The sequence below is a fragment of the Sebastes fasciatus genome, chromosome 12 (assembly GCF_043250625.1).
Source record: "Sebastes fasciatus isolate fSebFas1 chromosome 12, fSebFas1.pri, whole genome shotgun sequence".
NCBI classification, from domain to species: Eukaryota; Metazoa; Chordata; class Actinopteri; order Perciformes; family Sebastidae; genus Sebastes; species Sebastes fasciatus.
Window position 1 is genome coordinate 35,817,058 of NC_133806.1, and position 23,708 is coordinate 35,840,765.

General features: G+C 50.9%; 1 long non-coding RNA gene across 1 annotated transcript in view; it reads left to right on the forward strand.

The window, feature by feature from the left end:
- The window catches only part of LOC141779815 (uncharacterized), a 648,874-nt gene that overhangs the window by 591,487 nt on the left and 33,679 nt on the right, over positions 1-23,708 (forward strand). The gene's annotated exons all lie outside the window — the stretch shown is intronic.

Here is a 23,708-nt window from a genome sequence, read left to right on the forward strand (position 1 = left end):
TAGAGGAGTGATGTGGAGGAGCGACATGGAGGAGCGATATGGAGGAGTGACATAGAGGAGTGACATGGAGGAGTAACATTGAGGAGCAAGGAACAGTGACATGGAGGAGTGACATGGAGGAGTGAGAAGGAGGGATGACATGGAGGAGTGAGAAGGAGGAGTGACATGGATAGGTGACATGGAGGACTGACATGGAGGAGCGACGTGGAGCAGCAAGAAGGAGTGACATGGAGGAGTGACATGGAGGGGTGACATGGAGGAGTGACATGGAGGAGTTTCATTGAGAAGTGACATGGAGGGGTGACATGGAGGAGTAAGAAGGAGGAGTGACATGGAGAGGTGACATGGAGGAGTGACATAGAGGAGTGATGTAATATTGAGGAGTGAAATGGAGGAGTGACATAGAGGAGTGACGTGGTGGAGCGAAATAGAGGAATGACATAGAGGAGTGACATGGAGCAGCAAGAAGGAGTGACATGGAGGAGTGACATGGAGGAGTGACATGTAGGAGTGACATGGAGGAGTGACATTTAGGAGTGACATGGTGGAGTTTATTTGAGAAGGGACATGGAGGAGTGACATGGAGGAGTGACGTGGAGGAGTGACATGGAGGAGCAACATGGAGGAGCGATATGGAGGAGAGAAATGGAGGAGCGACATGGAGGAGTGACATGGCGGAGTGACATGGAGGAATGACATGGAGTTTTGAAATGGTGGAGTGACATGGTGGAGTGACATGGAGGAGTGAGAAGGAGGAGTGACAAGGAGGAGTGACATAGAGGAGTGATGTGGAGGAGTGACATTGAGGAGCAAGGAAGAGTGACATGGAGGAGTGACATGGAGGAGTGACATTCTAGAGTTTAATCTGGATTGACATTCTGGAGTGACATGGGGGAGTGATATGGATGAGCAAGGAGGAGCGACATGGAGGAGCGACATGTGTCAACATGGAAGACATGGAGGAGTGACATGGAGGATTGACATTGAGCAGTGACATGGAGGAGTGACAAAGAGGAGTGACACGGAGGGGTGACATGGAGGAGTGAGAAGGAGGAGTGACATGGAGGAGGGACATTGAGGAGCAAGGATGAGTGACATGGAGGAATAAAATGGTGGAGCTTCATGGAGGAGTGACATGGAGGAAGGACATGTAGTAGTGACATGGAGGAGTGAGATGGAGGATCGACATGGAGGAATGACATGGAGGAGCGAAATGGAGGAGTGACATGGAGGAGTGACATGGAGGATTGACATGCAGGATTGAAATGGTGGAGTGACATGGAGGAGTGAGAAGGAGGAGTGACATGGAGGAGTGACATAGAGAAGTGATGTGGAGGAGCGACATGGAGGAGCGATATGGAGGAGTGACATAGAGGAGTGACATGGAGGAGTAACATTGAGGAGCAAGGAACAGTGACATGGAGGAGTGACATGGAGGAGTGAGAAGGAGTGACATGGAGAAGTGAGATGGAGGAGTGACATGTAGTAGTGACATGTAGAAGTGACATGTAGGAGTGACATGGGGGAGCGACATGGAGGAGTGACATGGAGGAGTGACATGGAGGAATGACATGGAGGATTGAAATGGTGGAGTGACATGGAGGAGTGAGAAGGAGGAGTGACAAGGAGGAGTGACATAGAGGAGTGATGTGGAGGAGTGACATTGAGGAGCAAGGAAGAGTGACATGGAGGAGTGACATGGAGGAGTGACATTCTAGAGTTTAATCTGGATTGACATTCTGGAGTGACATGGAGGAGTGATATGGATGAGCAAGGAGGAGCGACATGGAGGAGCGACATGTGTCAACATGGAAGACATGGAGGAGTGACATGGAGGATTGACATTGAGCAGTGACATGGAGGATTGACAAAGAGGAGTGACACGGAGGGGTGACATGGAGGAGTGAGAAGGAGGAGTGACATGGAGGAGGGACATTGAGGAGCAAGGATGAGTGACATGGAGGAATAAAATGGTGGAGCTTCATGGAGGAGTGACATGGAGGAAGGACATGTAGTAGTGACATGGAGGAGTGACATGGAGGATCGACATTGAGGAGTGGGAAGGAGGAGTGACATGTAGGAGTGACATGGGGGAGCGACATGGATGATAGACATGGAAGAGTGACATGAAGGAGTGACATAGAGGAGTGACGAGGAGGAGCGACATGGAGGAGTGACATGGAGGGGTGACATGGAGGAGTGATGTAATATTGAGGAGTGAAATGTAGGAGTGACAAAGAGGAGTGATATGGAGCAGCAAGAAGGAGTGACATGGAGGAGTGACATGGATGATAGACATGGAAGAGTGACATGGAAGAGTGACATGAAGGAGTGACATAGAGGAGTGACGAGGAGGAGCGACATGGAGGAGTGACATGGAGGAGTTTAATTGAGAAGTGACATGGAGGGGTGACATGGAGCAGCAAGAAGGAGTGACATGGAGAAGTGAGATGGAGGAGTGACATGTAGTAGTGACATGGAGAAGTGACATGTAGTAGTGACATGGGGGAGCAACATGGATGAGAGACATGGAAGAGTGGCATGGAGGAGTGACATAGTGGAGTGAAATAGAGGAGTGACGTGGAGGAGCGACATGGTTGGAGTGATATGAAGGAGTTTCATTGAGGAGTGACATGGAGGGGTAACATGGAGGAGTGAGAAGGAGGAGTGACATGGAGGAGCGACGTGGAGCAGCAAGAAGGAGTGACAAGGAAGAGTGACAAGGAGGAGCAACATGGAGGAGTGATATGGAGGAGCGACATGGAGGAGTGACATGGAGGAGTGACATGGAGGATTGACATGCAGGATTGAAATGGTGGAGTGACATGGAGGAGTGAGAAGGAGGAGTGACATGGAGGAGTGACATAGAGGAGTGATGTGGAGGAGCGACATGGAGGAGCGATATGGAGGAGTGACACAGAGGAGTGACATGGAGGATTAACATTGAGGAGCAAGGAACAGTGACATGGAGGAGTGACATGGAGGAGTGAGAAGGAGGGATGACATGGAGGAGTGAGAAGGAGGAGTGACATGGATAGGTGACATGGAGGACTGACATGGAGGAGCGACGTGGAGCAGCAAGAAGGAGTGACATGGAGAAGTGACATGGAGGGGTGACATGGAGGAGTAAGAAGGAGGAGTGACATGGAGAGGTGACATGGAGGAGTGACATAGAGGAGTGATGTAATATTGAGGAGTGAAATGGAGGAGTGACATAGAGGAGTGACGTGGAGGAGCGAAATAGAGGAATGACATAGAGGAGTGACATGGAGCAGCAAGAAGGAGTGACACGGAGGAGTGACATGGGGGAGTGACATGTAGGAGTGACATGGAGGAGTGACATTTAGGAGTGACATGGAGGAGTTTATTTGAGAAGTGACATGGAGGAGTGACATGGTGGAGTGACGTGGAGGAGTGACATAGAGGAGCAACATGGAGGAGCGATATGGAGGAGAGAAATGGAGGAGCGACATGGCGGCATGACATGGAAGAGTGACATGAAGGAGTGACAGAGAGGAGTGACGAGGCGGAGCGACATGGAGGAGTGACATGGAGGGGTGACATGGAGGAGTGACGTAATATTGAGGAGTGAAATGGAGGAGTGACATAGAGGAGTGACGTGGACGAGCGAAATAGAGGAGTGACATAGAGGAGTGACATGGAGCAGCAAGAAGGAGTGACATGGAGAAGTGAGATGGAGGAGTGACATGTAGTAGTGACATGGAGAAGTGACATGTAGGAGTGACATGGGGGAGCAACATGGATGAGAGACATGGAAGAGTGGCATGGAGGAGTGACATAGTGGAGTGAAATAGAGGAGTGACGTGGAGGAGCGACATGGTTGGAGTGATATGAAGGAGTTTCATTGAGGAGTGACATGGAGGGGTAACATGGAGGAGTGAGAAGGAGGAGTGACAAGGAGGAGCAACATGGAGGAGTTATATGGAGGAGCGACATGGAGGAGTGACATGGAGGAGTGACATGGAGGATTGACATGCAGGATTGAAATGGTGGAGTGACATGGAGGAGTGAGAAGGAGGAGTGACATGGAGGAGTGACATAGAGGAGTGATGTGGAGGAGCGACATGGATGAGCGATATGGAGGAGTGACACAGAGGAATGACATGGAGGATTAACATTGAGGAGCAAGGAACAGTGACATGGAGGAGTGACATGGAGGAGTGAGAAGGAGGGATGACATGGAGGAGTGAGAAGGAGGAGTGACATGGGTAGGTGACATGGAGGACTGACATGGAGGAGCGACGTGGAGCAGCAAGAAGGAGTGACATGGAGGAGTGACATGGAGGGGTGACATGGAGGAGTGACATGGAGGAGTTTCATTGAGAAGTGACATGGAGGGGTGACATGGAGGAGTAAGAAGGAGGAGTGACATGGAGAGGTGACATGAAGGAGTGACATAGAGGAGTGATGTAATATTGAGGAGTGAAATGTAGGAGTGACATAGAGGAGTGACGTGGAGGAGCGAAATAGAGGAATGACATAGAGGAGTGACATGGAGCAGCAAGAAGGAGTGACATGGAGGAGTGACATGGAGGAGTGACATGTAGGAGTGACATGGAGGAGTGACATTTAGGAGTGACGTGGAGGAGTGACATAGAGGAGCAACATGGAGGAGCGATATGGAGGAGAGAAATGGAGGAGCGACATGGAGGAGCGATATGGAGGAGAGAAATGGAGGAGCGACATGGAGGAGTGACATGGAGGAGTGACATGGAGGAATGACATGGAGGATTGAAATGGTGGAGTGACATGGTGGAGTGAGAAGGAGGAGTGACAAGGAGGAGTGACATAGAGGAGTGATGTGGAGGAGTGACATTGAGGAGCAAGGAAGAGTGACATGGAGGAGTGACATGGAGGGGTGACATGGAGGAGTGAGATGGAGGAGTGACATGGAGGAGTTTCATTGAGAAGTGACATGGAGGGGTGACATGGAGGAGTGAGAAGGAGGAGTGACATGGAGAGGTGACATGGAGGTGCGAAATAGAGGAGTGACATAGAGGAGTGAAATGGAGCAGCAAGAAGGGGTGACATGGAGGAGCGACATGTAGGAGTGACATGGGGGAGCGACATGGATGAGAGACATGGAGGAGTGACATGGAGGAGTGACATGGAGGAGTGACATAGAGGAGTGATGTGGAGGAGCGACATGGTGGAGCGATATGGAGGAGTGACAAGGAGGAGTGACATGGAGGATTAACATTGAGGAGCCCTTGCTGTTCCTTAACAGTGACATGGAGGAGTGACATGGAGGAGTGAGAAGGAGGGATGACATGGAGGAGTGAGAAGGAGGAGTGACATGGATAGGTGACATGGAGGACTGACATGGAGGAGCGACGTGGAGCAGCAAGAAGGAGTGACATGGAGGAGTGACATGGAGGGGTGACATGGAGGAGTGACATGGAGGAGTTTCATTGAGAAGTGACATGGAGGGGTGACATGGAGGAGTAAGAAGGAGGAGTGACATGGAGAGGTGACATGGAGGAGTGACATAGAGGAGTGATGTAATATTGAGGAGTGAAAAGGAGGAGTGACATAGAGGAGTGACATGGAGCAGCAAGAAGGAGTGACATGGAGGAGTGACATGGAGGAGTGACATGTAGGAGTGACATGGAGGAGTGACATTTAGGAGTGACATGGAGGAGTTTATTTGAGAAGTGACATGGAGGAGTGACATGGAGGAGTGACGTGGAGGAGTGACATAGAGGAGCAACATGGAGGAGTGATATGGAGGAGAGAAATGGAGGAGCGACATGGAGGAGTGACATGGAGGAGTGACATGGAGGAATGACATGGAGGATTGAAATGGTGGAGTGACATGGTGGAGTGAGAAGGAGGAGTGACAAGGAGGAGTGACATAGAGGAGTGATGTGGAGGAGTGACATTGAGGAGCAAGGAAGAGTGACATGGAGGAGTGACATGGAGGGGTGACATGGAGGAGTGACATGGAGGAGTTTCATTGAGAAGTGACATGGAGGGGTGACATGGAGGAGTGAGAAGGAGGAGTGACATGGAGAGGTGACATGGAGGAGTGACATAGAGGAGTGACGTAATATTGAGGAGTGAAATGGAGGAGTGACAGAGGAGTGACGTGGAGGAGCAAAATAGAGGAGTGACATAGAGGAGTGACATGGAGAAGCAAGAAGGAGTGACATGGAGGAGTGACATGTAGGAGTGACATGGAGGAGTGACATTTAGGAGTGACATGGTGGAGTTTATTTGAGAAGTGACATGGAGGGGTGACATGGAGGAGTGAGAAGGAGGAGTGACATGGAGAGGTGACATGGAGGTGCGAAATAGAGGAGTGACATAGAGGAGTGAAATGGAGCAGCAAGAAGGGGTGACATGGAGGAGCGACATTGATGAGAGACATGGAGGAGTAACATGGAGGAGTGACATGGAGGAGTGAGAAGGAGGAGAGACAAGGAGGATTGAAATGGTGGAGTGATGTGGAGGAGTGACATTGAGGAGCAAATAAGAGTGACATGGAGGAGTGACATGGAGGAGTGACATGGCGGAGTGACATGGAGGAGGGACATTGAGGAGCAAGGAAGAGTGACATGGAGGAATGACATGGTGGAGCTTCATGGAGGAGTGACATGGAGGAGGGACATGTAGTAGTGACATGGAGGAGTGACATGAAGGATCGACATTGAGGAGCGACATGGAGGAGTAACATGGAGGGGTGACATGGAGGAGTGAGAATGAGGAGTGACATTGAGAGGTGACATGGAGGAGTGACATAAAGGAGCGACGTGGAGCAGCAAGAAGGAGTGACATGGAGGAGTGACATGGAGGGGTGACATTGAGGAGTGACATGGAGGAGTGACATGTAGGAGTGACATGGGGGAGCGACATGGATGATAGACATGGAAGAGTGACATGAAGGAGTGACATGGAGGAGATTCATTGAGAAGTGACATGGAGGGGTGACATGGAGGAGTGAGAAGGAGGAGTGACATGGAGAGGTGACATCGAGGAGCGACGTGGAGCAGCAAGAAGGAGTGACATGGGGGAGCGACATGGGTGATAGACATGGAAGAGTGACATGAAGGATTGACAGAGTAGAGTGACGAGGAGGAGCGACATGGAGAAGTGACATGGAGGAGTTTCATTGAGAAGTGACATGGAGGGGTGACATGGAGGAGTGAGAAGGAGGAGTGACATGGAGGAGTGACATGGGGGAGCGACATGGCTGATAGACATGGAAGAGTGACATGAAGGATTGACAGAGTAGAGTGACGAGGAGGAGCGACATGGAGAAGTGACATGGAGGAGTTTCATTGAGAAGTGACATGGAGGGGTGACATGGAGGAGTGAGAAGGAGGAGTGACATGGAGAGGTGACATGGAGGAGTGACATAGAGGGGTGACATGGAGGGGTGACATGGAGGAGTGAGAAGGAGGAGTGACATGGAGAGGTGACATGGAGGAGTGACATAGAGGAGTGACGTAATATTGAGGAGTGAAATGGAGGAGTGACATAGAGGAGTGACGTGGACGAGCGAAATAGAGGAGTGACATAGAGGAGTGATATGGAGCAGCAAGAAGGAGTGACATGGAGGAGTGACATGGAGGAGTGACATGTAGGAGTGACATGGGGGAGCGACATGGATGAGAGACATGGAAGAGTGGCATGGAGGATTGACATAGAGGAGTGATATGGAGGAGTGACATGGAGGAGCGACATGGAGGAGCGATATGGAGGAGTGACATGGAGGAGTGACATGGAGGATTGACATGCAGGATTGAAATGGTGGAGTGACATGTAGGAGTGAGAAGGAGGAGTGACATGGAGGAGTGACATAGAGGAGTGATGTGGAGGAGCGACATTGAGGAGCGATATGGAGCAGCAAGAAGTAGTGACATGGAGGAGCGACGTGGAGCAGCAAGAAGGAGTGAAATGGAGGAGTGACATGGAAGGGTTACATGGAGGAGTGACATGGCGGAGGGAAATGGAGGGTTGATATTCTGGAGTGACATTCTGGAGTGACATGGAGGAGCGACATGAAGGAGATACACGGACGAGCAAGGAAGAGCGACATGGCACAAGTAGGACAAGTAGGAGTGACAAGGAGGAGATACATGGATGAGAGACATGGAGGAGTGACATGGAAGATATGGAGATGCGATATGTAATAGTGACAAGGGGGAGTGACATGGAGGAGTGACATTGAGGAGTGAGTTGGAGGAGCGAAATAGAGGAGTGATATAGAGGAGTGACATGGAGGAGCGACGTGGAGCAGCAAGAAGGAGTGACACGGAGGAGCGACGTGGAGCAGCAAGAAGGAGTGACATGGAGGGGTGACATGGAGGAGTGACATGGAGAGGTGACATGGAGGTGCGAAATAGAGGATTGACATAGAGGAGTGAAATGGAGCAGCAAGAAGGGGTGACATGGAGGAGCGACATGTAGGAGTGACATGGGGGAGCGACATGGATGAAAGACATGGAGGAGTGACATGGAGGAGTGACATGGAGGAGTGACATAGAGGAGTGATGTGGAGGAGCGACATGGTGGAGCGATATGGAGGAGTGACAAGGAGGAGTGACATGGCGGATTAACATTGAGGAGCAAGGAACAGTGACATGGAGGAGTGACATGGAGGAGTGAGAAGGAGGGATGACATGGAGGAGTGAGAAGGAGGAGTGACATGGATAGGTGACATGGAGGACTGACATGGAGGAGCGACGTGGAGCAGCAAGAAGGAGTGACATGGAGGAGTGACATGGAGGGGTGACATGGAGGAGTGACATGGAGGAGTTTCATTGAGAAGTGACATGGAGGGGTGACATGGAGGAGTAAGAAGGAGGAGTGACATGGAGAGGTGACATGGAGGAGTGACATAGAGGAGTGATGTAATATTGAGGAGTGAAATGGAGGAGTGAAATGGAGGAGTGACATAGAGGAGTGACGTGGAGGAGCGAAATAGAGGAATGACATAGAGTAGTGACATGGAGCAGCAAGAAGGAGTGACATGGAGGAGTGACATGGAGGAGTGACATGTAGGAGTGACATGGAGGAGTTTATTTGAGAAGTGACATGGAGGAGTGACATGGAGGAGTGACGTGGAGGAGTGACATGGAGGAGCAACATGGAGGAGTGACATGGAGGAGTGACATTTAGGAGTGACATGGAGGAGTTTATTTGAGAAGTGACATGGAGGGGTGACATGGAGGAGTGAGAAGGAGGAGTGACATGGAGAGGTGACATGGAGGAGCGAAATAGAGGAGTGACATAGAGGAGTGACATGGAGCAGCAAGAAGGAGTGACATGGAGGAGCGACATGTAGGAGTGACATGGGGGAGCGACATGGATGAGAGACATGGAGGAGTGACATGGAGGAGTTAGAAGGAGGAGTGACAAGGAGGAGTGACAAAGAGGAGTGATGTGGAGGAGTGACATTGAGGAGCAAAGAAGAGTGACATGGAGGAGTGACATGGAGGAGATACATGGCGGAGTGACATGGAGGAGTGAGAAGGAGGAGTGACAAGGAGGAGTGACAAAGAGGAGTGATGTGGAGGAGTGACATTGAGGAGCAAAGAAGAGTGACATGGAGGAGTGACATGGAGGAGTGACATGGCGGAGTGACATGGAGGAGTGAGAAGGAGGAGTGACATGGAGGAGTGACATGGAGGAGTGACGTGGAGGAGTGACATGGAGGAGCAACATGGAGGAGCGATATGGAGGAGAGAAATGGAGGAGCGACATGGAGGAGTGACATGGAGGAGTGACATGGAGGATTGACATGGAGGATTGAAATGGTGGAGTGACATGGGAGAGTGAGAAGGAGGAGTGACAAGGAGGAGTGACATAGAGGAGTGATGTGGAGGAGTGACATTAAGGAGCAAGGAAGAGTGACATGGAGGAGTGACATGGAGGAGTTTCATTGAGAAGTGACATGGATGGGTGACATGGAGGAGTGAGAAGGAGGAGTGACATGGAGAGGTGACATGGAGGAGTGACATAGAGGAGTGACGTAATATTGAGGATTGAAATGGAGGAGTGACATAGAGGAGTGACGTGGAGGAGCAAAATAGAGGAGTGACATAGAGGAGTGACATGGAGCAGCAAGAAGGAGTGACATGGAGGAGTGACATGGAGGAGTGACATGTAGGAGTGACATGGAGGAGTGACATTTAGGAGTGACATGGAGGAGTTTATTTGAGAAGTGACATGGAGGGGTGACATGGAGGAGTGAGAAGGAGGAGTGACATGGAGAGGTGACATGGAGGAGCGAAATAGAGGAGTAACATAGAGGAGTGACATGGAGCAGCAAGAAGGAGTGACATGGAGGAGCGACATGTAGGAGTGACATGGGGAAGCGACATGGATGTGAGACATGGAGGAGTGACATGGAGGAGTGACATGGAGGAATGACATGGAGGATTGAAATGGTGGAGTGACACGGAGGAGTGAGAAGGAGGAGTGACAAGGAGGAGTGACATAGAGGAGTGATGTGGATGAGTGACATTGAGGAGCAAATAAGAGTGACATGGAGGAGTGACATGGAGGAGTGACATGGCGGAGTGACATGGAGGAGTGAGAAGGAGGAGTGACATGGAGGAGTGACATGGAGGAGTGACGTGGAGGATTGACATGTTGGAGCAACATGGAGGAGCGATATGGAGGAGCAAAATGGAGGAGCGACATGGCGGAGTGACATTTTGGAGTGACATGGAGGAGTGAGAAGGAGGAGTGACAAGGAGGAGTGACATAGAGGAGTGATGTTGAAGACAGGGAGGAGTTACATGGAGGAGTGACATGGAGGGGTGACATGGAGGAGTGACATGGAGGGGTGACATGGAGGAGTGACATGGAGGAGTGACATGTAGGAGTGACATGGGGGAGCGACATGGATGATAGACATGGAAGAGTGACATGAAGGAGTGACATGGAGGAGATTCATTGAGAAGTGACATGGAGGGGTGACATGGAGGAGTGAGAAGGAGGAGTGACATGGAGAGGTGACATGGAGGAGCGACGTGGAGCAGCAAGAAGGAGTGACATGGAGGAGTGACATGGAGGGGTGACATGGAGGAGTGACATGGAGGAGTTTCATTGAGAAGTGACATGGAGGGGTGACATGGAGGAGTAAGAAGGAGGAGTGACATGGAGAGGTGACATGGAGGAGTGACATAGAGGAGTGATGTAATATTGAGGAGTGAAAAGGAGGAGTGACATAGAGGAGTGACGTGGAGGAGCGAAATAGAGGAATGACATAGAGGAGTGACATGGAGCAGCAAGAAGGAGTGACATGGAGGAGTGACATGGAGGAGTGACATGTAGGAGTGACATGGAGGAGTGACATTTAGGAGTGACATGGAGGAGTTTATTTGAGAAGTGACATGGAGGAGTGACATGGGGGAGTGACGTGGAGGAGTGACATAGAGGAGCAACATGGAGGAGTGATATGGAGGAGAGAAATGGAGGAGCGACATGGAGGAGTGACATGGAGGAGTGACATGGAGGAATGACATGGAGGATTGAAATGGTGGAGTGACATGGTGGAGTGAGAAGGAGGAGTGACAAGGAGGAGTGACATAGAGGAGTGATGTGGAGGAGTGACATTGAGGAGCAAGGAAGAGTGACATGGAGGAGTGACATGGAGGGGTGACATGGAGGAGTGACATGGAGGAGTGACATGGAGGAGTTTCATTGAGAAGTGACATGGAGGGGTGACATGGAGGAGTGAGAAGGAGGAGTGACATGGAGAGGTGACATGGAGGTGCGAAATAGAGGAGTGACATAGAGGAGTGAAATGGAGCAGCAAGAAGGGGTGACATGGAGGAGCGACATGTAGGAGTGACATGGGGGAGCGACATGGATGAGAGACATGGAGGAGTGACATGGAGGAGTGACATGGAGGAATGACATGGAGGATTGAAATGGTGGAGTGACATGGAGGAGTGAGAAGGAGGAGTGACAAGGAGGAGTGACATAGAGGAGTGATGTGGAGGAGTGACATTGAGGAGCAAATAAGAGTGACATGGAGGAGTGACATGGAGGAGTGACATGGCGGAGTGACATGGAGGAGGGACATTGAGGAGCAAGGAAGAGTGACATGGAGGAATGACATGGTGGAGCTTCATGGAGGAGTGACATGGAGGAGGGACATGTAGTAGTGACATGGAGGAGTGACATGAAGGATCGTCATTGAGGAGCGACATGGAGGAGTAACATGGAGGGGTGACATGGAGGAGTGAGAATGAGGAGTGACATGGAGAGGTGACATGGAGGGGTGACATGGAGGAGTGACATGGAGGAGTGACATGTAGGAGTGACATGGGGGAGCGACATGGATGATAGACATGGAAGAGTGACATGAAGGAGTGACATGGAGGAGTGAGAAGGAGGAGTGACATGGAGAGGTGACATGGAGGAGCGACGTGGAGCAGCAAGAAGGAGTGACATGGAGGAGTGACATGGAGGAATGACATGGAGGATTGAAATGGTAGAGTGACATGGAGGAGTGAGAAGGAGGAGTGACAAGGAGGAGTGACATAGAGGAGTGATGTGGAGGAGTGACATTGAGGAGCAAATAAGAGTGACATGTAGGAGTGACATGGGGGAGCGACATGGATGAGAGACATGGAGGAGTGACATGGAGGAGTGACATGGAGGAGTGACATAGAGGAGTGATGTGGAGGAGCGACATGGTGGAGCGATATGGAGGAGTGACAAGGAGGAGTGACATGGAGGATTAACATTGAGGAGCAAGGAACAGTGACATGGAGGAGTGACATGGAGGAGTGAGAAGGAGGGATGACATGGAGGAGTGACATGGATAGGTGACATGGAGGACTGACATGGAGGAGCGACGTGGAGCAGCAAGAAGGAGTGACATGGAGGAGTGACATGGAGGGGTGACATGGAGGAGTGACATGGAGGAGTTTCATTGAGAAGTGACATGGAGGGGTGACATGGAGGAGTAAGAAGGAGGAGTGACATGGAGAGGTGACATGGAGGAGTGACATAGAGGAGTGATGTAATATTGAGGAGTGAAAAGGATGAGTGACATAGAAGAGTGACGTGGAGGAGCGAAATAGAGGAATGACATAGAGGAGTGACATGGAGCAGCAAGAAGGAGTGACATGGAGGAGTGACATGGAGGAGTGACATGTAGGAGTGACATGGAGGAGTGACATTTAGGAGTGACATGGAGGAGTTTATTTGAGAAGTGACATGGAGGAGTGACATGGAGGAGTGACGTGGAGGAGTGACATAGAGGAGCAACATGGAGGAGCGATATGGAGGAGAGAAATGGAGGAGCGACATGGAGGAGCGACATGGAGGAGTGACATGGAGGAGTGACATGGAGGATTGACATGCAGGATTGAAATGGTGGAGTGACATGGAGGAGTGAGAAGGAGGAGTGACATGGAGGAGTGACATAGAGGAGTGATGTGGAGGAGCGACATGGATGAGCGATATGGAGGAGTGACACAGAGGAATGACATGGAGGATTAACATTGAGGAGCAAGGAACAGTGACATGGAGGAGTGACATGGAGGAGTGAGAAGGAGGGATGACATGGAGGAGTGAGAAGGAGGAGTGACATGGGTAGGTGACATGGAGGACTGACATGGAGGAGCGACGTGGAGCAGCAAGAAGGAGTGACATGGAGGAGTGACATGGAGGGGTGACATGGAGGAGTGACATGGAGGAGTTTCATTGAGAAGTGACATGGAGGGGTGACATGGAGGAGTAAGAAGGAGGAGTGACATGGAGAGGTGACATGAAGGAGTGACATAGAGGAGTGATGTAATATTGAGGAGTGAAATGTAGGAGTGACATAGAGGAGTGACGTGGAGGAGCGAAATAGAGGAATGACATAGAGGAGTGACATGGAGCAGCAAGAAGGAGTGACATGGAGGAGTGACATGGAGGAGTGACATGTAGGAGTGACATGGAGGAGTGACATTTAGGAGTGACGTGGAGGAGTGACATAGAGGAGCAACATGGAGGAGCGATATGGAGGAGAGAAATGGAGGAGCGACATGGAGGAGCGATATGGAGGAGAGAAATGGAGGAGCGACATGGAGGAGTGACATGGAGGAGTGACATGGAGGAATGACATGGAGGATTGAAATGGTGGAGTGACATGGTGGAGTGAGAAGGAGGAGTGACAAGGAGGAGTGACATAGAGGAGTGATGTGGAGGAGTGACATTGAGGAGCAAGGAAGAGTGACATGGAGGAGTGACATGGAGGGGTGACATGGAGGAGTGAGATGGAGGAGTGACATGGAGGAGTTTCATTGAGAAGTGACATGGAGGGGTGACATGGAGGAGTGAGAAGGAGGAGTGACATGGAGAGGTGACATGGAGGTGCGAAATAGAGGAGTGACATAGAGGAGTGAAATGGAGCAGCAAGAAGGGGTGACATGGAGGAGCGACATGTAGGAGTGACATGGGGGAGCGACATGGATGAGAGACATGGAGGAGTGACATGGAGGAGTGACATGGAGGAGTGACATAGAGGAGTGATGTGGAGGAGCGACATGGTGGAGCGATATGGAGGAGTGACAAGGAGGAGTGACATGGAGGATTAACATTGAGGAGCCCTTGCTGTTCCTTAACAGTGACATGGAGGAGTGACATGGAGGAGTGAGAAGGAGGGATGACATGGAGGAGTGAGAAGGAGGAGTGACATGGATAGGTGACATGGAGGACTGACATGGAGGAGCGACGTGGAGCAGCAAGAAGGAGTGACATGGAGGAGTGACATGGAGGGGTGACATGGAGGAGTGACATGGAGGAGTTTCATTGAGAAGTGACATGGAGGGGTGACATGGAGGAGTAAGAAGGAGGAGTGACATGGAGAGGTGACATGGAGGAGTGACATAGAGGAGTGATGTAATATTGAGGAGTGAAAAGGAGGAGTGACATAGAGGAGTGACATGGAGCAGCAAGAAGGAGTGACATGGAGGAGTGACATGGAGGAGTGACATGTAGGAGTGACATGGAGGAGTGACATTTAGGAGTGACATGGAGGAGTTTATTTGAGAAGTGACATGGAGGAGTGACATGGAGGAGTGACGTGGAGGAGTGACATAGAGGAGCAACATGGAGGAGTGATATGGAGGAGAGAAATGGAGGAGCGACATGGAGGAGTGACATGGAGGAGTGACATGGAGGAATGACATGGAGGATTGAAATGGTGGAGTGACATGGTGGAGTGAGAAGGAGGAGTGACAAGGAGGAGTGACATAGAGGAGTGATGTGGAGGAGTGACATTGAGGAGCAAGGAAGAGTGACATGGAGGAGTGACATGGAGGGGTGACATGGAGGAGTGACATGGAGGAGTTTCATTGAGAAGTGACATGGAGGGGTGACATGGAGGAGTGAGAAGGAGGAGTGACATGGAGAGGTGACATGGAGGAGTGACATAGAGGAGTGACGTAATATTGAGGAGTGAAATGGAGGAGTGACAGAGGAGTGACGTGGAGGAGCGAAATAGAGGAATGACATAGAGGAGTGACATGGAGCAGCAAGAAGGAGTGACATGGAGGAGTGACATGGAGGAGTGACATGTAGGAGTGACATGGAGGAGTGACATTTAGGAGTGACGTGGAGGAGTGACATAGAGGAGCAACATGGAGGAGCGATATGGAGGAGAGAAATGGAGGAGCGACATGGAGGAGCGATATGGAGGAGAGAAATGGAGGAGCGACATGGAGGAGTGACATGGAGGAGTGACATGGAGGAATGACATGGAGGATTGAAATGGTGGAGTGACATGGTGGAGTGAGAAGGAGGAGTGACAAGGAGGAGTGACATAGAGGAGTGATGTGGAGGAGTGACATTGAGGAGCAAGGAAGAGTGACATGGAGGAGTGACATGGAGGGGTGACATGGAGGAGTGAGATGGAGGAGTGACATGGAGGAGTTTCATTGAGAAGTGACATGGAGGGGTGACATGGAGGAGTGAGAAGGAGGAGTGACATGGAGAGGTGACATGGAGGTGCGAAATAGAGGAGTGACATAGAGGAGTGAAATGGAGCAGCAAGAAGGGGTGACATGGAGGAGCGACATGTAGGAGTGACATGGGGGAGCGACATGGATGAGAGACATGGAGGAGTGACATGGAGGAGTGACATGGAGGAGTGACATAGAGGAGTGATGTGGAGGAGCGACATGGTGGAGCGATATGGAGGAGTGACAAGGAGGAGTGACATGGAGGATTAACATTGAGGAGCCCTTGCTGTTCCTTAACAGTGACATGGAGGAGTGACATGGAGGAGTGAGAAGGAGGGATGACATGGAGGAGTGAGAAGGAGGAGTGACATGGATAGGTGACATGGAGGACTGACATGGAGGAGCGACGTGGAGCAGCAAGAAGGAGTGACATGGAGGAGTGACATGGAGGGGTGACATGGAGGAGTGACATGGAGGAGTTTCATTGAGAAGTGACATGGAGGGGTGACATGGAGGAGTAAGAAGGAGGAGTGACATGGAGAGGTGACATGGAGGAGTGACATAGAGGAGTGATGTAATATTGAGGAGTGAAAAGGAGGAGTGACATAGAGGAGTGACATGGAGCAGCAAGAAGGAGTGACATGGAGGAGTGACATGGAGGAGTGACATGTAGGAGTGACATGGAGGAGTGACATTTAGGAGTGACATGGAGGAGTTTATTTGAGAAGTGACATGGAGGAGTGACATGGAGGAGTGACGTGGAGGAGTGACATAGAGGAGCAACATGGAGGAGTGATATGGAGGAGAGAAATGGAGGAGCGACATGGAGGAGTGACATGGAGGAGTGACATGGAGGAATGACATGGAGGATTGAAATGGTGGAGTGACATGGTGGAGTGAGAAGGAGGAGTGACAAGGAGGAGTGACATAGAGGAGTGATGTGGAGGAGTGACATTGAGGAGCAAGGAAGAGTGACATGGAGGAGTGACATGGAGGGGTGACATGGAGGAGTGACATGGAGGAGTTTCATTGAGAAGTGACATGGAGGGGTGACATGGAGGAGTGAGAAGGAGGAGTGACATGGAGAGGTGACATGGAGGAGTGACATAGAGGAGTGACGTAATATTGAGGAGTGAAATGGAGGAGTGACAGAGGAGTGACGTGGAGGAGCAAAATAGAGGAGTGACATAGAGGAGTGACATGGAGAAGCAAGAAGGAGTGACATGGAGGAGTGACATGTAGGAGTGACATGGAGGAGTGACATTTAGGAGTGACATGGTGGAGTTTATTTGAGAAGTGACATGGAGGGGTGAAATAGAGGAGTGACATAGAGGAGTGAAATGGAGCAGCAAGAAGGGGTGACATGGAGGAGCAACATTGATGAGAGACATGGAGGAGTAACATGGAGGAGTGACATGGAGGAGTGAGAAGGAGGAGAGACAAGGAGGATTGAAATGGTGGAGTGATGTGGAGGAGTGACATTGAGGAGCAAATAAGAGTGACATGGAGGAGTGACATGGAGGAGTGACATGGCGGAGTGACATGGAGGAGGGACATTGAGGAGCAAGGAAGAGTGACATGGAGGAATGACATGGTGGAGCTTCATGGAGGAGTGACATGGAGGAGGGACATGTAGTAGTGACATGGAGGAGTGACATGAAGGATCGACATTGAGGAGCGACATGGAGGAGTAACATGGAGGTGTGACATGGAGGAGTGAGAATGAGGAGTGACATTGAGAGGTGACATGGAGGAGTGACATAAAGGAGCGACGTGGAGCAGCAAGAAGGAGTGACATGGAGGAGTGACATGGAGGGGTGACATTGAGGAGTGACATGGAGGAGTGACATGTAGGAGTGACATGGGGGAGCGACATGGATGATAGACATGGAAGAGTGACATGAAGGAGTGACATGGAGGAGATTCATTGAGAAGTGACATGGAGGGGTGACATGGAGGAGTGAGAAGGAGGAGTGACATGGAGAGGTGACATCGAGGAGCGACGTGGAGCAGCAAGAAGGAGTGACATGGGGGAGCGACATGGGTGATAGACATGGAAGAGTGACATGAAGGATTGACAGAGTAGAGTGACGAGGAGGAGCGACATGGAGAAGTGACATGGAGGAGTTTCATTGAGAAGTGACATGGAGGGGTGACATGGAGGAGTGAGAAGGAGGAGTGACATGGAGGAGTGACATGGGGGAGCGACATGGATGATAGACATGGAAGAGTGACATGAAGGATTGACAGAGTAGAGTGACGAGGAGGAGCGACATGGAGAAGTGACATGGAGGAGTTTCATTGAGAAGTGACATGGAGGGGTGACATGGAGGAGTGAGAAGGAGGAGTGACATGGAGAGGTGACATGGAGGAGTGACATAGAGGGGTGACATGGAGGGGTGACATGGAGGAGTGAGAAGGAGGAGTGACATGGAGAGGTGACATGGAGGAGTGACATAGAGGAGTGACGTAATATTGAGGAGTGAAATGGAGGAGTGACATAGAGGAGTGACGTGGACGAGCGAAATAGAGGAGTGACATAGAGGAGTGATATGGAGCAGCAAGAAGGAGTGACATGGAGGAGTGACATGGAGGAGTGACATGTAGGAGTGACATGGGGGAGCGACATGGATGAGAGACATGGAAGAGTGGCATGGAGGATTGACATAGAGGAGTGATATGGAGGAGTGACATGGAGGAGCGACATGGAGGAGCGATATGGAGGAGTGACATGGAGGAGTGACATGGAGGATTGACATGCAGGATTGAAATGGTGGAGTGACATGTAGGAGTGAGAAGGAGGAGTGACATGGAGGAGTGACATAGAGGAGTGATGTGGAGGAGCGACATTGAGGAGCGATATGGAGCAGCAAGAAGTAGTGACATGGAGGAGCGACGTGGAGCAGCAAGAAGGAGTGAAATGGAGGAGTGACATGGAAGGGTTACATGGAGGAGTGACATGGCGGAGGGAAATGGAGGGTTGATATTCTGGAGTGACATTCTGGAGTGACATGGAGGAGCGACATGAAGGAGATACACGGACGAGCAAGGAAGAGCGACATGGCACAAGTAGGACAAGTAGGAGTGACAAGGAGGAGATACATGGATGAGAGACATGGAGGAGTGACATGGAAGATATGGAGATGCGATATGTAATAGTGACAAGGGGGAGTGACATGGAGGAGTGACATTGAGGAGTGAGTTGGAGGAGCGAAATAGAGGAGTGATATAGAGGAGTGACATGGAGGAGCGACGTGGAGCAGCAAGAAGGAGTGACACGGAGGAGCGACGTGGAGCAGCAAGAAGGAGTGACATGGAGGGGTGACATGGAGGAGTGACATGGAGAGGTGACATGGAGGTGCGAAATAGAGGATTGACATAGAGGAGTGAAATGGAGCAGCAAGAAGGGGTGACATGGAGGAGCGACATGTAGGAGTGACATGGGGGAGCGACATGGATGAGAGACATGGAGGAGTGACATGGAGGAGTGACATGGAGGAGTGACATAGAGGAGTGATGTGGAGGAGCGACATGGTGGAGCGATATGGAGGAGTGACAAGGAGGAGTGACATGGCGGATTAACATTGAGGAGCAAGGAACAGTGACATGGAGGAGTGACATGGAGGAGTGAGAAGGAGGGATGACATGGAGGAGTGAGAAGGAGGAGTGACATGGATAGGTGACATGGAGGACTGACATGGAGGAGCGACGTGGAGCAGCAAGAAGGAGTGACATGGAGGAGTGACATGGAGGGGTGACATGGAGGAGTGACATGGAGGAGTTTCATTGAGAAGTGACATGGAGGGTGACATGGAGGATTAAGAAGGAGGAGTGACATGGAGAGGTGACATGGAGGAGTGACATAGAGGAGTGATGTAATATTGAGGAGTGAAATGGAGGAGTGAAATGGAGGAGTGACATAGAGGAGTGACGTGGAGGAGCGAAATAGAGGAATGACATAGAGTAGTGACATGGAGCAGCAAGAAGGAGTGACATGGAGGAGTGACATGGAGGAGTGACATGTAGGAGTGACATGGAGGAGTTTATTTGAGAAGTGACATGGAGGAGTGACATGGAGGAGTGACGTGGAGGAGTGACATGGAGGATTAACATGGAGGAGTGACATGGAGGAGTGACATTTAGGAGTGACATGGAGGAGTTTATTTGAGAAGTGACATGGAGGGGTGACATGGAGGAGTGAGAAGGAGGAGTGACATGGAGAGGTGACATGGAGGAGCGAAATAGAGGAGTGACATAGAGGAGTGACATGGAGCAGCAAGAAGGAGTGACATGGAGGAGCGACATGTAGGAGTGACATGGGGGAGCGACATGGATGAGAGACATGGAGGAGTGACATGGAGGAGTTAGAAGGAGGAGTGACAAGGAGGAGTGACAAAGAGGAGTGATGTGGAGGAGTGACATTGAGGAGCAAAGAAGAGTGACATGGAGGAGTGACATGGAGGAGATACATGGCGGAGTGACATGGAGGAGTGAGAAGGAGGAGTGACAAGGAGGAGTGACAAAGAGGAGTGATGTGGAGGAGTGACATTGAGGAGCAAAGAAGAGTGACATGGAGGAGTGACATGGAGGAGTGACATGGCGGAGTGACATGGAGGAGTGAGAAGGAGGAGTGACATGGAGGAGTGACATGGAGGAGTGACGTGGAGGAGTGACATGGAGGAGCAACATGGAGGAGCGATATGGAGGAGAGAAATGGAGGAGCGACATGGAGGAGTGACATGGAGGAGTGACATGGAGGATTGACATGGAGGATTGAAATGGTGGAGTGACATGGATGAGTGAGAAGGAGGAGTGACAAGGAGGAGTGACATAGAGGAGTGATGTGGAGGAGTGACATTAAGGAGCAAGGAAGAGTGACATGGAGGAGTGACATGGAGGAGTTTCATTGAGAAGTGACATGGATGGGTGACATGGAGGAGTGAGAAGGAGGAGTGACATGGAGAGGTGACATGGAGGAGTGACATAGAGGAGTGACGTAATATTGAGGATTGAAATGGAGGAGTGACATAGAGGAGTGACGTGGAGGAGCAAAATAGAGGAGTGACATAGAGGAGTGACATGGAGCAGCAAGAAGGAGTGACATGGAGGAGTGACATGGAGGAGTGACATGTAGGAGTGACATGGAGGAGTGACATTTAGGAGTGACATGGAGGAGTTTATTTGAGAAGTGACATGGAGGGGTGACATGGAGGAGTGAGAAGGAGGAGTGACATGGAGAGGTGACATGGAGGAGCGAAATAGAGGAGTAACATAGAGGAGTGACATGGAGCAGCAAGAAGGAGTGACATGGAGGAGCGACATGTAGGAGTGACATGGGGAAGCGACATGGATGTGAGACATGGAGGAGTGACATGGAGGAGTGACATGGAGGAATGACATGGAGGATTGAAATGGTGGAGTGACACGGAGGAGTGAGAAGGAGGAGTGACAAGGAGGAGTGACATAGAGGAGTGATGTGGATGAGTGACATTGAGGAGCAAATAAGAGTGACATGGAGGAGTGACATGGAGGAGTGACATGGCGGAGTGACATGGAGGAGTGAGAAGGAGGAGTGACATGGAGGAGTGACATGGAGGAGTGACGTGGAGGATTGACATGTTGGAGCAACATGGAGGAGCGATATGGAGGAGCAAAATGGAGGAGCGACATGGCGGAGTGACATTTTGGAGTGACATGGAGGAGTGAGAAGGAGGAGTGACAAGGAGGAGTGACATAGAGGAGTGATGTTGAAGACAGGGAGGAGTTACATGGAGGAGTGACATGGAGGGGTGACATGGAGGAGTGACATGGAGGGGTGACATGGAGGAGTGACATGGAGGAGTGACATGTAGGAGTGACATGGGGGAGCGACATGGATGATAGACATGGAAGAGTGACATGAAGGAGTGACATGGAGGAGATTCATTGAGAAGTGACATGGAGGGGTGACATGGAGGAGTGAGAAGGAGGAGTGACATGGAGAGGTGACATGGAGGAGCGACGTGGAGCAGCAAGAAGGAGTGACATGGAGGAGTGACATGGAGGGGTGACATGGAGGAGTGACATGGAGGAGTTTCATTGAGAAGTGACATGGAGGGGTGACATGGAGGAGTAAGAAGGAGGAGTGACATGGAGAGGTGACATGGAGGAGTGACATAGAGGAGTGATGTAATATTGAGGAGTGAAAAGGAGGAGTGACATAGAGGAGTGACGTGGAGGAGCGAAATAGAGGAATGACATAGAGGAGTGACATGGAGCAGCAAGAAGGAGTGACATGGAGGAGTGACATGGAGGAGTGACATGTAGGAGTGACATGGAGGAGTGACATTTAGGAGTGACATGGAGGAGTTTATTTGAGAAGTGACATGGAGGAGTGACATGGAGGAGTGACGTGGAGGAGTGACATAGAGGAGCAACATGGAGGAGTGATATGGAGGAGAGAAATGGAGGAGCGACATGGAGGAGTGACATGGAGGAGTGACATGGAGGAATGACATGGAGGATTGAAATGGTGGAGTGACATGGTGGAGTGAGAAGGAGGAGTGACAAGGAGGAGTGACATAGAGGAGTGATGTGGAGGAGTGACATTGAGGAGCAAGGAAGAGTGACATGGAGGAGTGACATGGAGGGGTGACATGGAGGAGTGACATGGAGGAGTGACATGGAGGAGTTTCATTGAGAAGTGACATGGAGGGGTGACATGGAGGAGTGAGAAGGAGGAGTGACATGGAGAGGTGACATGGAGGTGCGAAATAGAGGAGTGACATAGAGAAGTGAAATGGAGCAGCAAGAAGGGGTGACATGGAGGAGCGACATGTAGGAGTGACATGGGGGAGCGACATGGATGAGAGACATGGAGGAGTGACATGGAGGAGTGACATGGAGGAATGACATGGAGGATTGAAATGGTGGAGTGACATGGAGGAGTGAGAAGGAGGAGTGACAAGGAGGAGTGACATAGAGGAGTGATGTGGAGGAGTGACATTGAGGAGCAAATAAGAGTGACATGGAGGAGTGACATGGAGGAGTGACATGGCGGAGTGACATGGAGGAGGGACATTGAGGAGCAAGGAAGAGTGACATGGAGGAATGACATGGTGGAGCTTCATGGAGGAGTGACATGGAGGAGGGACATGTAGTAGTGACATGGAGGAGTGACATGAAGGATCGTCATTGAGGAGCGACATGGAGGAGTAACATGGAGGGGTGACATGGAGGAGTGAGAATGAGGAGTGACATGGAGAGGTGACATGGAGGGGTGACATGGAGGAGTGACATGGAGGAGTGACATGTAGGAGTGACATGGGGGAGCGACATGGATGATAGACATGGAAGAGTGACATGAAGGAGTGACATGGAGGAGTGAGAAGGAGGAGTGACATGGAGAGGTGACATGGAGGAGCGACGTGGAGCAGCAAGAAGGAGTGACATGGAGGAGTGACATGGAGGAATGACATGGAGGATTGAAATGGTAGAGTGACATGGAGGAGTGAGAAGGAGGAGTGACAAGGAGGAGTGACATAGAGGAGTGATGTGGAGGAGTGACATTGAGGAGCAAATAAGAGTGACATGTAGGAGTGACATGGGGGAGCGACATGGATGAGAGACATGGAGGAGTGACATGGAGGAGTGACATGGAGGAGTGACATAGAGGAGTGATGTGGAGGAGCGACATGGTGGAGCGATATGGAGGAGTGACAAGGAGGAGTGACATGGAGGATTAACATTGAGGAGCAAGGAACAGTGACATGGAGGAGTGACATGGAGGAGTGA